General features: G+C 37.0%; 1 non-coding gene across 1 annotated transcript; it reads right to left on the reverse strand.

Annotated features, from left to right (window-relative positions):
* Window positions 1–231: 231 nt before the first annotated feature.
* Window positions 232–358, reverse strand: LOC116513609. The gene has a single exon (XR_004256014.1). It is a non-coding gene; the product is annotated as a small nucleolar RNA SNORA66 (small nucleolar RNA).
* Window positions 359–14,931: the final 14,573 nt, after the last annotated feature.

Genomic DNA, 14,931 nt, shown 5'->3' on the forward strand with positions numbered 1-14,931 from the left:
TCTGATTTAAAGCCTTTCTTATAGCCACCACATTTTGTGAAAATCTTAATACTATGGTCCAAATGTCTGTTTATTATCAGCTTTGTTAAAATACGGTACAGGAAATTCAGCAGGACTCCACACTTATACTCCCTTATTCTGAAAGAGCATTTAACAAGTCAGTATAATGAGTAACAGCATAACAGCTAAAACGATGCAACTTTTAATAAACTAGGACTATTCATGTTGTCATGCTCTACTATACAGTAATCCGCCTTGCTATATTTAAGGCTACTAAATGTCTTTTACTTTGTTTAATTTAGCAAACGTATTCCTTTGCTTCTGCTACATCATGCAGAGCCAGTGATCAAGTTTGCATGAATTTTCTAAATCTAAAATAAGATCTAAACTGATTATCATGCCTTTTCTATGTTTATTAAGATTACAGAATATTTTGCTTCTTATAAATACATTTATCCATAAAATTGTCAATAAACACTTCTTTTCTTCAATAAGCTAGATCTTTAAAATAAATTGTACAGCCTACAATTCTAGCTAATTTTTTCTGTATGCAAAGTGGGAAGCTAACCATTAGCATGCAACTCATGCCCTTAAAATATTCTTTCACATATAAATCTAATCAGAGTTGGCTTCAAAAATTTCAGCAATAGGTTCTCTGCCCGGTTACTGGATGGGCGTGGCGATGGTGGCATGGCCTAGTCAGCCTCCTGCACCATGGGGGGGGGGGGCACTTTCATCTTCCCCAGGCTCTGGAGGTTTTCCTCCCCCAGGCTTGGGAGGCCTTCTGGGAGACCCATTTTCCTCCCTCCCTGAGCCCCATGCAGGCTCTGTACTTACCTCACATTCAAAAGAGGCTGTGTGGGGACTCCTGGGAGGGGTGAGGTGGGTGGGTGTGGGGTGGGCGGGGCCAGCCAGGGGTGGGATTTGGAGGTTTTCCGAACTGGCCATAACATTAGCTATGGGTTCACCCGAACTTGGGAAAACCATAGCAGCCCACCATGTAACTATTACTTATGTTCTATACAGTATGATGCAGCTTTATGCATTGTGTGGAAAGTTTTTAAAGGGCATGGCACAAATAGAACAAGTTCATGATGGGGGGAAAATCTTGGAAAGCACACTAATTTATGTGCTAAAATGTGCACTCTTTTTTTTCTGCTCTAAAGTGGTCTGTTGAAAGGCTCATTCAATTAATTCCTTTTGAGTTAACAATCTATTACAAAATGGCCAATTACTACTGGCCGCTGTATTATAGTGCTTCAGTAGACAAATGTTACAAGATCCAAACTTTTTTTTTCCGAACTGAGGTTCACACTTAGCTTTTCAGATATAAAGCACAAAGCAGCGTTTTGAACCCTGGCAACTTTAAAGATGTTTGGACTTCAATTTCCAGAATTCCCCATGCAACATGGTTGTTGAAATCCAAACTTAAAGTTGCTAAGATTGAGAAACATTGCTTTAAAAATATTGTTTAAATTATTAAACATTGGTATTTGCACTTAATTAAAATGTAATATTATTATGTGATTACCCAAGTCTTGAATTCAATATTTTTTCTGCATCTGTCACATTAGATATTGCAAAGTTTAGAAACATGTAACCAAAGAATCAGATTGTGCATTTCTATATTACATAATACTATGTAAAAGAGCTTAAGACTGCTTCAGAATAATTATGAATTGATCTTTCTCAAGGTCGTCATGAATAAGTAACAACAGCAATCAATGCAATGAAATCCTTAATATTTCTTTGTAAAGATGATGAAAAGAGCTTTTAAAAATTTCAGTAAGAGTTGTCTCTCTCTGACAATCTCATATTTAACAGTTGTGTACCAAGAAAGTTTGTATGTTAGGAATTTTGCCAACTTAAATTGGCTGGTGTGAGTGAGTGAGTGAGAATTATGTTAAAGCACAATGTATGAGAAAGCAAAACAGCTAGCTTTATTTATTTTTTAAAGCAGAAAGGGGGAAGAAATAAAGACCTCAGCACAATAGAAAGTCTTGTCTGCAAAATCAGAACCTTTAGTTATTTAATCAAGAACAGGGTTGTCAAATTCGCAGCCCACAGGCTGGATGTGTTACACAGTGGCCACGCCCATGCCCAGTTAGAGTGAAGGACAAAAAGTCACAATAGATTGTGTGATACCACTGTGATGATGCAAGTTAGACACCCCTCATCAAGAGGGTTATATTCTGACCTAGGCTTCCCAAGAGCAGGAAGCAAACTCCTTGTCCCGACAAAAAACCCTTTTATTAATTTATTGTGAATTCTGCTCATTCACATCTAGCAAAGTCTTTCAAGGGAGGATTTACAGTCACAGACCTTATCTGGCTTGGAGAGCTGACAGGCCTATATCTGCAAAACCTGGCAAGGAGTCTCAGACAGTCACGAACCAATTAAGCGAACTAATTGTCTCCTACAAACTCCACTCCCCTTTCACTCCTTTTTGTTTCCTCTGGGAGAGGCATTCATCATCCACCTGTATCCTTCCTCCCAAGTCAACCCCTGTTTACTGTTCCCTTCATCTGGCAACTCCGCGCATGCATACACTCGGAACAGGCTCCAGCTGTGCATCTGCCTCACTGTCATCTGACTCTGAAGGCAGCTGATAATTGGCATACAGCTCTGGCCCCTTCTCTGCCTCCGACACAGAGCCCTCATCAATCTTCCCCAGACTCCAGGACTGGCCCATCTTCCTCCCCAACCTCCTCACTGTCAGAATCAGCTGCCAGCTCTGTGAGCCACTGGCGGGCCAAAACAAGGTTACTTTCCCCAACATTTACAAACTCATTATTAGAATCTTATAATGTCAATACATTACCCAGTTTCAATTTCCAGGTCACACTTAAAACTCCTGATTTTACAGGATATTAAGTTAAATAGATATTTTGAAAAGAATATAGTAACTCTGTTTGTGAGATATGAATGCTCTTGACATGTGGAAGCAGTAAATTGCTGATTCCTTTCTTGAATCCTCTGAAACAGCTTTTGAAGTTCTGATTCCAAATATCTAATGTACACACCATGCTACAATGAATATTGCCAACAATGAATGTAATAATGAATTGCAATCTTTTAGAAATAAAATTATATAGTGCTATTCTAACAATAAATAAGATGTTGAAGTATTAAAATAGCAAATAGATGAGTTTGTGGTAAACATTTACGATGCAAATAAAACTTCTACTCAGGGAAATTTCAGTTGCAAATGACCAAATTTTATTTTTAATATCACACTCACTCCCCTAAACAACAAATTATAGTGCTCACAAAACAGTCCTCAAAAGTATGTAATGTAAATAATATTTTCGTTTGAAATATTAAATTCATATTTGTATTTGTTTGCATCGTGGCTTAAAATACAAACGATATAAATGGCTGCAAGTAGTATCAAGTCATTTGTCAAGAAACAATAATGTAAATATTGTCAATTCAGATTTAACAGAACTTGAGATTTAATGAACACTTTTTTTGTCCATCTTTATAATCTTTAATTAAGATTTTACTGTATGTTATGGGCATTAAAGTGTGTGTGTGTATGTGTGTATTTAGAACATGCATCACATTTTATCTATTACTGAAATAGCCAACATAATGCTCTCTTCAACATATTTGAACCAGCTACTCCCTCTAGCTTTAACTTTTTGCAATACAAGCAAACTGAACAAAACTTGGTTTTGATTTAAAAAGTGGAATCTGAAACATCATATTTTTGTCTTTTCATAAATTCCCTAAAAAGTATTATAAAGTAAAGGAGGAACAACTTTCTGAACTCTCCTAGTAGCCGCACAGGCAAGCAATATGGATGTCTTTTTTTTTTAAATGTTAAGAAAGGTTTAAGTCATGCTAAAGTGCAACTAATCCAACAAAATCTTCTATCTGTATAGCCGTTATGCTGCTTATGAGAGCAGCATCTCTTAGACCAGAGTCTTCAGACATGGCAACTTTAAGACTTGTGGACTTCAACTCCCAGAATTCTCCAGCCAGCTGGCTGGAGAATTCTGGGAGTTGAAGTCCACAAGTCTGAAAGTTGCCAAGTTTCGGGACCCTTGTCTTAGATGTTCAAAGGGTAGAACAATCCTCTCTGAGCCGGTAGCTCTGTCACACTCTTCTTAATATTTAGAGCTTCTAAGTTCTGAATTCCTCTACTGATAGTCATCTTATTAATCACTTTATTGATTTAAATATGGTGAGAAGCTTTCCTGAGGTGCTAGCCCTGAAAATGTTGTTGCCGTGATTTATTAACCTAATAATCACAACAAAGAATGAAATTGGTTTGAAGAAGCCAATCATGGCTCCGACACATTTAAGAAGATCTGCCTTGTCACCCACCTTCACCTATTATCAATTTACCACTTTCCTTTTTCAACCTTCCATTTGAGGGTTTTTTAAAAAATAATTATTATTTAAATAATCTTTCCTTTATCCAAGCGAAGATGAAATAATAAGAAAGGTTATGGATTGTGCTGAAATGGACAAATTAACTAAAGAAATCCAGGGAAAAGAAGAATCAGAATTCTACCAGATATGGGATAAATGGTATAGGTGGATGGAGGAAAGAAACAAGAATCAATGAAGGAATATAACAAAACTCAAACAAAAATAGTTATGAGTAAAATAAGAGGGTTAAGAATGGTGAAATCCAAATGAAATACAATAGAAGGGGAAATAATATAAGGTGAGCGGTATCAATTGGTAATTGCTATTAGAAAGAACAGGAAGCTCCTGTTCATATTGTATTGTGTAAATGTGGTGTACATCTAAGTTTTGTGTGTGTATATTTTACATGTTTGTTAATAAAAAATAAAAATAAAAATAAATAATCTTTCCTTTCACTATAGATGTGATATTTAGCATGTTGTTTTACAAGATTTTCTATTTTTTGGGGGGGACCTCCTTCAGGATTAAAATTTTTATCTCCTTAGAATTCATGAGACATTCTGAACATTATTATTATGCAGGTCTGATGCTTTTCAGTTCCTCCTCCTTTGAATATCACAAGTTCAAGAATAACACGATAATTTCCCTCCAAATGTCACATGTACTTGCTAATCTTTTCTTTTGTGTTGGTGAAAATTCTGTAGAAGATAACAGCCTCCCTTATTCCGCCTTCCACTTACTGACAAATAAAGTTGCCAGAAAGAGAACAATCTGTTATTGACTCTTGGAAGAGTTAGATTCCCAGAAGATGTCAGAATAATTTGACACTCACATTATTAGTATTGCATGTCTCAGGAAAGGACTGGCCATCTGACATTGAAAGACATCACTGGTATTGTTTTCCTGCCTAGGCAGTTTACAATAAACTCTTAAGATATTTTGTTTCTCCCATTTTTCACTGTTGTTTCTCATTTTATACCCAAATACCTTCCAAGTGATTTCTTTGCTCCAATTCCTGAATGTCCATGGATGGATGGATGGATGGATGGATGCAGTGGTGGGATTCAAATAATTTAACAACCGGTTCTCTGCCCTAATGACTGTCTGGGTAGGTGGGGCTCGGTGGTCATGTGACTGGGTGGGCTTGGCCACTCAGGTCGATGGGCGCTTCGCCTTAGCTGTTGGTACAATGTAATAAGGGTTAACTGGAGAGGCAGTTTCTGTAAGCAGGGCAATAAGGATTAGGCTAGAAACAACACCAGAATGTTTCTTTCCTGCCTTCCTTACAGGATTAGCCCTGTAAAGTGGAAAAAAAAACAAAAGGAGATTTCTTCCAACAATCGGTTCTCTAAACTACTTAGAAAGTTACCAACCAATTCTCCTGAATAGGTGCGAACTGGCTGAATCCCACCACTGGATGGATGGATAAATAGATTAAATATTATAACATGATTAGCTTTTTTCTTGGATCTTTTTCTTTTGAAGCTTTTCAGTGCTAGCTACCAATCATGATTATTTGTCTTTCTGAGTAAAAATGTCTAGTTCTTCTTATTTATGTGCTATGTATGGATGTAGAAATATTTAAGGTCTTCCGGCTTTTTTTTTGATTTAGCACTGCAAACTGAATTCCCAGCTTCCAAACACTTCCTTCTCAGTTTATATAAACAGTAGATTTGTCTCTCTCAGGAGTCCTTTCTGAAGGTAACACATTCCATTGTCACTGAATACATCAACATAGCCAGAGGTTGATTTCTGGAATCTTGTTTATTTTTTTCTTATTTGTGAACCATGGTCCTCAAATGGAAAAGAAAATGAGGAGGAAAACTATTTGTGATTCCAGTTTCTTCATCTCATTGCTCAGAGACTCTTAGCTTCCACAAGTTCTTACAATATCTCTTTTGGTTATGTAATTCATTCGCAAATGAATGAAACAGTTCTAGGCTGCATAAACAGAAGGATAGAATCAAGATCACGTGAAGTGTTAATACCACTTAATAATGCCTTGGTAAGGCCACACTTGGAATACTGCATTCAGTTTTGGTCGCCACGATGTAGAAAAGATGTGGAGACTGTAGAAAGAGTGTAGAGAAGAGCAACAAAGATGATTAGGGGGCTAAAACATATGAAGAATGGTTGCAAGAACTGGGTATGTTTAGTTTAATGAAAAGAAGGACTAGGGGAGACATGATAGCAGTGTTCCAATATCTCAGGGGTTGCCACAAAGAAGAGGCAGTCAAACTATTCTCCAAGGCACCTGAGGGTAGAACAAGAAGCAATGAGTGGAAACTAATCAAGGAGAGAAGCAACTTAGAACTAAGGAGAAATTTCCTGACAGAACAATTAATCAGTGGAACAGCTTGCCTCCAGAAGTTGTGAATGCTCCAACAGTGGAAGTTTTTAAGAAGACGTTGGATATCCATTTGTCTGAAGTGGTGTAGGGTTTCCTGCCTAAGCTCGGGGTTGGACTAGAAGACCTCCAAGGTCCCTTCCAACTCTGTTATTCTATATAATGAATGAACAGTGTAGAACAATGAGATTTGAATAATCTATATAACCCCCTCCTCCTCATGAGGCACCTGTAAGGCAACGCTTTCCCATGTTATCATATTAGATCTAAATGTTTACTCTCTTGGTTCCTCTCAACAGGGAATCACTTACCACCAAAACACACCTTTTCCAAGATGCCTCCTGCAGTTCTTTGATTCACGGGATTCTACTTGTTTTCCACAGTTCTGTAAAAATGTTTCCTGATGAGGCTGTGGTCCATCCTCTAGCAAAAGAAACAGATACTGGATCCATAGCTCTAATCATACTGATCGTCTCCTGATAATCTTGTTTCTATGCATCTGTTCATTTTCTGTTTCCTTGGTTAGTGAGCTGCATATTTGCAAAAAAGTGCAAAAAAGTGCTAAAAACCCCTAGCAAAACCCTTCCCTCCCTCCCTCCCTCCCTCCCTCCCTCCATCCATCCATCCATCCATCCAATCATCCATCGTCAATTTCTTTAAAATAAATATTAGCTAAACTTGCTAATTGCTAATTGCTGACTCAATTTGCTAAAAAAAAAATCTGTAAACCGCTTAGAGACGGCTGAAAGCTCTATGAAGCGGTATATAAGTCTAATAAATAAATAAATAAATAAAAAAGTGATTTGTTGGTGGATAAGAGGAATCAAGAGTAAGTATGCTGAGATAATAATTTTTGGAAGTGCTGATAATTACAGTCTAATTCCTCTGCAGAGGATTAGTTTGGGGAGGAAGACTGAAGAACAAAAATCACAGATAATTCTTTTCATACTGATAGTCTGCTCATTTCATAAATTCCCAATGTAACACAAAAGTCCTTTTCCATTATTATTTATTTTATCATATAATAGTAATTGATACCTGATTAATGCCTTTATACTTCCAGAACTGTGAACATTTTGCTTTATGCTTTCCATTTTGAAGTGAATAAACCAGCTTAAATAACTAAGCTAAAGGGGCTGCAACAGTGAGCGATAGGCCACATCACTTGTTTGAGACAACCTGCTCCATCAAAGGCAGTGATGCTATGTGGGATGAAGTCTAATTAATCACATCTGGCAAGATATGGGCCTTGGTGTTTAAATAACTATTCTTTTTAGCAATTTAAATTATGCAGTCTGGTGGGGGGGATGGCTCTCTAACTCCAAAAAGGTAGTCTATCAAAATGTCATTTGCTAGAATATGTATAGTCAAGCTATGACAGTTAATGCTGTTCATGTAGTTAGAGATTTTGTTAATGATCAATGTGATGAGGTCTGAGTGAATCATGGCTGATTACTCTTCTACATGCCACTTGGACAACTTCATGCCTGATTAAAGTACCTTTCAATATATATTTTTTATCTTGTTCCCAATCCCTAATAGGTCATGAGAAAAGATATTGGAATGATTGGATTATTACAAAAGAGAAGAATAGAGTGAAAATAATAATAACAATAACAACAACAACAACAATAATAATAATAATAATAATAATAATAATAATAATAATAATAATACACCAGACATAATACACCAGACATCACACTGGTTGAGAAAAATAAGGTTACAATCATAGAAATCGCAATACCAGGTGATAGCAGGGTTGATGAGAAGGAATATGAAAAAAATCACGAAATATCAGGACTTGAAAATAGAAATTCAACGATTATGGCACAAACCAGCAGTGGTAATTCCAGTTGTAATTGGCACACTGGGTGCTATTCCAAAAGCACTGGAATTACATTTAAAACAGTTAAAAATCGACAAAATCACCATCAGTCAAATGCAAAAAGCCTCACTGTTTGGAACTGCACGCATATTATGAAAATACATTACGACGTCCTAGGCCCCTGGGTGGGGCCCAACTAGTAATCAATGCCAAATCCGGCGAAACAACTGGCCGCTGTGATACAATTCTATTGTTGCGAATAATAATAATAATAAAGTACTAATAATTATTGATAATGAAGTGCCTATTAGTCAGTAAAAATAACAGAAACATTGTGCAAAGATCAATGGCACAATGGAAGACAGCTGCTGATCAATGGTGGTAGACTGGGAGAAGTTAATATCAAGAGAGGAATATTTCAAGGTGACTCGTTATAACTACTAATGTTTGTCATTGCATTGATTCCCCTATCAATAATACTGAACAAGTCAGGCCATGGCTATCCAACATGTGGCAGCCTAGCCTTCCTCCTTTATATGAATGATCTGATGCTGTACAGAAAAATACCATCTGAAATAGAATCGCTTCTCAACACTGTCCATAAATACAGTCAAGATATTGTAATGAAGTTTGTACTGAACAAATGTGCTATCCTCACATGCCTAATCCATCTGACTGACTGTATGACTCACAGTAATAATTCAACCTTTTCCAGATGTGGGATAAATATAAAGGCATATAGTAAACAAAATTATTTAGGTTAGATTTGCATTTAGGCCTCTGAAGGCCTGGAGTGGACAGGATAGAATCTTACCACACCTACGTATTTATTTAATTCATATTTATTTCACATTTTGCATCCAATTCATCTCAAAGTTGGGTAGATAATATTAAATTAAAAATCAGATTTAAAAGTAATTAAAGTCCAAGACATATGATATTATTTTAAAGAAGTCATTAAATCTATGCAAAAGAGGTGGAGGAAAAAAAATTGCAATTCAAATACAAGATGTGCACAGGGATGGTTTTGGTGAAGAGATAAGTAATTACCTCACGGTAAGCATCTCTAAAGTCTGAAGGAGGAAAAAAAATTCCAATCACTTGGTGATGTTTCATGCCCTCCTCCAGTGGTGGGATTCAACCCACTTAAACAACCAGTTCGCCAAAAATGTGAGTGAACGCATGCAGGGCGGGGCGGGGCAGGGATAGCTGGTGATTGATTTTACTGGTTCTCTGAACTGAGCAAAATCAAAACAACCAGTTTGCCCGAACTGGTCCAAACCGGCTGAATCCCACCCCTGCCCTCCTCCCATTCATTCAGAGATTTAACTTTCAGGAACACATGGAGGAGATTTAATTGAAAAATGTTAGATTTCAAAAATACCTTACTATAGATTTCATCAACCTAAGCATAAAATAAGTGCTGATTCATTGTAGAAAAAGAGCTAAAGGACATCTTATAGATCCTCTGATCAAATTTCTGTTTGATGAGGGAGATCCAGGTCCAAAGATCTTCCAACAGATTGTTACTTGATAAATACCAAATCACAGTGATTGTCCTTGATAAATAAAGCCAACTTTACAGCCCTCACTAAATGGTTTTTACAGAGTCAGCATATTGCCCCAACAATTTGGGTCCTGATTTTACACACCTCAGAAAGATGGAAGGCTGAGTCAACCTTGAACCTGGTGAGATTCGAACTGCCAAACTACAGTCAGCCAGCAGTCAGCAAAGTAGCTTGCAGTACTGCACTCTAATCATTGTGCCACTGTGGCTCATAAATGACTAATAAATCATCAGTCCTTGAATAAATAGCAATAGAACTTAGACTTATATACCCTTCACAGTGCTTTACAGCCCTCTATAAGTGGTTTATAGAGTCAGCATATTGTCCTCAATGAGTCCTCTTTTTACTGACCTCGCAAGGCTGAGTCAACCTTGAGCTGGTGAGAGTTGAACTGCTGGCAGTTGGCAGAATTAGCCTGCAATGTTGCATTCAACCACTGTGTCATCACGGCTAAAGCCACAGCTACCCTTTAATTCTTTTCTAATTGAGATGAAGATGAATTGATACAGGTGTGAAGATGAATTGGCTACTTATAATATAAATTATAGGATCATAAATGATCATAAATGTCAGTTTAATGTTATTCCCACTCCCCAACCACTCCTTTTCCAATTTCAATTTGTTTTTCTGTGTGGAAACATATTAACAAATGACTTTGTCCCCATCCTACCCATTCTTCTCCCTTTTCAATGAGCTTATACAATTATAAAAGCATAACAAATTAATGTATCAAAAAGTCAGTATTTCTCTGACCTTTTCCTGTTCTTACTTAAAGGACTTCATAAAGTATTTTCATTAATTCTCTTACATGCAGCACTGACTATTGGCAATTCAGCATATCACGCTACAAGGTCATTCATGAAGCTCAAAGTTAAATGCGCTGCCATTGTTTTGATTATGAAATTACAAATGAATTAGCAAGGCATTTGTAAGCAGAAGCCCCTAATATATGATAAGATTTATAATCTGTTCTTTCAACAGTTGTGGTAATATTAAAGAAAAAGAAAAGTTAAATGATAGAAAATAGAATATTGATGCTTGTATAGTAAGTAAACATTACTGGTCTCCCTAAAACCTCCTGGGACCAAAAACAGGCCATGCTGCGGGAGGAGGGAGCACCACACCCCCGTGCTTCCCCCCACCACCGGCACATGTGTGTATGACCCCTACTCCCCCTCATGCATGCGTGCATGTCTCAGGCATGTGCGGCAGAGACTCAAAAACCAGTTGGCGAGTGGGAAGCACACACACATGCGCAGTGGAGCTGAGCTGGGGCAACTGCTCACATGCCTGAAGAGAGGGCTCCATGTGCCACCTGTGGCATGCATGCCATAGGTTCGCCATCATGGGTCTAGAACAGTCTTTCTCAACCTTGGTGACTTTAAGTCCTGTGGACTTCAACTCCCAGAATCCCCCAGGCAGCACAGCTGAATCAAATATGCATTATATCTGAATCAAATATGCATTAGAAAAAAATTAAGCAGACATTGTTTCATAGAATTATGTAATCATAGATCCAGTCTGGAATTAAGAAAAAACTTCCTAACCCAGTGAGATTAACCAATGGAACAGCCTATCTGCCACATTTGTGTGTGCAGCATTGCTGGAGGGTTTCAAGAAAATTTTGAATAATCACTTGTTTGGAATGATATAACGTTTCCTACCTTGGGCAGGGTGTGTGCTACAAGACCTTGATTCAACCTTCCCAGTTCAGTTTCACAGAATATTGATTTTTGTAGAGATGTTGACAAAAAGCTATTGAAACGATTTCCTCACAAATCAGCTGCACTTTTTAAATTCAGGGGTTCAGAACTAGTATCAAATCTCAGGTGTAGAAGTCACACGCATTTTGTGCTACCACTCTGATTAATTTGTCTAAAAAGTATTTCAAAGGAAAAGAATGGAGTATGATATTCTCACCTTAGTCTAGGAAAGATGTGGTCCACATATGTGTGAGAATATCCTAATTTAATTTTTAATTTTAATGTTAATTTTTATACTTTTTTAATTTATTGATTAAATTCTACTCTTCCCAGCGCTCCTCTTTAAAGGAAATAGGAAGTTTAGAAATGATGTTAGATAGATAGCTAGATAGATGATAGATGATAGATAGATAGATAGATATAATAAAATGATAGATGATAGATAAATAATGATAGATATATGATATGATATGATATGATATCTATCTATCTATCTATCTATCATCTATCTATCTAGCTATCTATCATCTATCATCTATACATATCTATTGATCCTCTATCTATCTTGTTTGTTTGTTTATTGGATTTATATGCCGTCCTTCTCCCAAAGGACTCAAGGCGGTGTACAACATTAAAAACAACACATATTACAAAAGTTAAAAAAATTAGAATATCCAAAAAGCAAACCCAATTAAGATTAACAATAACATTTAAAAAATTCAATTAAAATTAATCATTTATTTTATTTTGTTCAGGCCAGGCCAGCTTGCTGGAAAAGCCAACTTTTTAGGATGCGTCGGAAGGACTGGAGGTCGGGGATTATACGAAGCTCCGGGGACAGCTCATTCCAGAGGGAAGGCACTCCCATAGAGATTGATCAAATCAAATCATATCTATCTATCTATCTATCTATCTATCTATCTATCTATCTATCTATCTATCTATCTATCTATCTATCTATCTATCCATCCATCCATCCATCCATCCATCCATCCATCCATCCATCCATCATCTATATATGATATATCTATACAGTTATATCTATCATCTATATATGATATATCTATCATCTATACATATTATACCTATCATCTACAGATGATATCTATCTAACTATGTGTTTGTGTGTTTTGCATTTGTGCTGAGAAATAAATAAAGGGAGACTAGTATAGATCAATTTCAAGCTATTTAGCTCTCATCAGCTAGCCATACCCTTACTGGGATTTGAACCTGGGCTGTTTTTACATGTTAAGCAGTTGTATTAGCCCCTAAGCCACAAGCTCTCCTCCCTAATCAGCTGAGCCAAGGAAACAAATGCAACACAAAAATGGTTTTCTGCCTGGAAGGCTCCTAGGGTGGAGCTGAAAGGCAAAAAGGGAAGCAGTATACTCCCTCCTATATTTGGCCATACCAGGTGCTTTGACATAACACTTAATAACAGTGGTGGGTTGCAGATGGTGCGCCCCGGTACATGAATACCGGAGCCTGCACGGAGCACCAGGTACTGTTCCGATACGGTGCTCCGGAGGGCCCACCTGCCTACCCGAGCTCCTTACCTGTCCTTTAAGCCTTTGGCACTTCTGCGCACGTGCATGGCACATACGGCGCCTGTGTGATGCTCTGCCGAGCAGCCGGAGTGTCACAGAGGCTTGCGGAAGCGTCGCAGGCAAATACGATGCATGCATGTGTCGTGCGTGTGTGCATGCGCACTGTGTGCGTCCATGTGGGTGATGCCAGGTCCCACCACTGATAGATGATAGATAGATGATAGATAGATAGATAGATAGATAGATAGATAGATAGATAGATAGATAGATAGATAGATAGATAGACAGATAAAAAAATCCCAAAATAAACTTGTTAAGGATTTCCAAGCACCTTGAGAATAAGGATAGGTCAAAACCTCTTTTTTCCCCAAGAAAAAAAAAACTTTTGAAAAATTAGAACATTGATTTTGGCACAGCATTGTCTTTTCTCTCTCCCAAATTGAAAACGGGGAAAAATTGTCCCTGTCTTTTATGATAGACTCATTCTTGGAGTATTACAAATTAAAAAGTGACGCTTTTCAAACCAAGGGACCTTTTTGACTCTACAGCAGTAAAATTGTTGGAAAAAGGCTACTTGAACCCAGGACCGCTAAACACCAGGTGAAACTATTTTTGATGTAGAAGGTATACTCACAAGAATAAAATCCTTTTTTTGTACTTTAGCAATCAATAATTTTGTTGTCCCCTTGAAGAAATATTTTTATCCTTTCTATAATTATTTATGGAATCATCCACACATATTTTAAAAATGGATTCTGTAGCAAAATGGATGTACCACATGGTTTTATTTACTGTAGGACAGGGGGCTATCTCCCTTCTTTCCTAAAGATAATATCAACAGAATTTATTTGTTCAGGTTTCAGGTCAGGAAATTATATATAGACAAATGCATCTATTAGCATCTTCTGAGACTTCAGCGCAAAGTAAAATTTGCCACACACAAAATTTTCCCCTTGTGTCAGCTTTAATTTCATCAGTTTAACTTCATGACTTGTATTTTAATTAAATGAAAGGCAAAAGTTTAGACAAAGAAATAAAAAAAAAGATCAAGGAGAAATAGGATTATATATAATCCAACCGAAACATCATTCAATGTATAAATTAAAGACTTCATTTTGCACCTACCCTGCTAAATCCTTGAATATCTGTGCTCAGGTCTCTCCAGTAACCTAAAGCAATATATTTTTGAATTTGTGTTCACGCTTGATTGGTAATAAGAAATGGAGAAAATAGCTGCTGATAATTTAATTAGTCGGAATGAATTAAAACCAGAAGCAAACTACAAATTTTAGGCGTAGCATACATTCTATGATTAACTTTGCTTTTTTTCTATGTGTGTTTTAATATTTAAATGTGTGAACTTTAGGGAATTTTCTGTACTGTAGAGTACAAAACATTCTTGATTCATGCTCAGATTAAATTACTTTGGTAGAAGGGTGCATTCTTATATTAGTTATTTATATGTTTTAGAGAATTTCCTAAGACTACAAATGCAGTTTGTGTAAGCCAAATTTCATAGTTACAAGTTAATCTAATACCCCCGCCCCCTTTTTATCAG

This window comes from Thamnophis elegans, chromosome 9, assembly GCF_009769535.1.
Source record: "Thamnophis elegans isolate rThaEle1 chromosome 9, rThaEle1.pri, whole genome shotgun sequence".
Classification (NCBI taxonomy): Eukaryota; Metazoa; Chordata; class Lepidosauria; order Squamata; family Colubridae; genus Thamnophis; species Thamnophis elegans.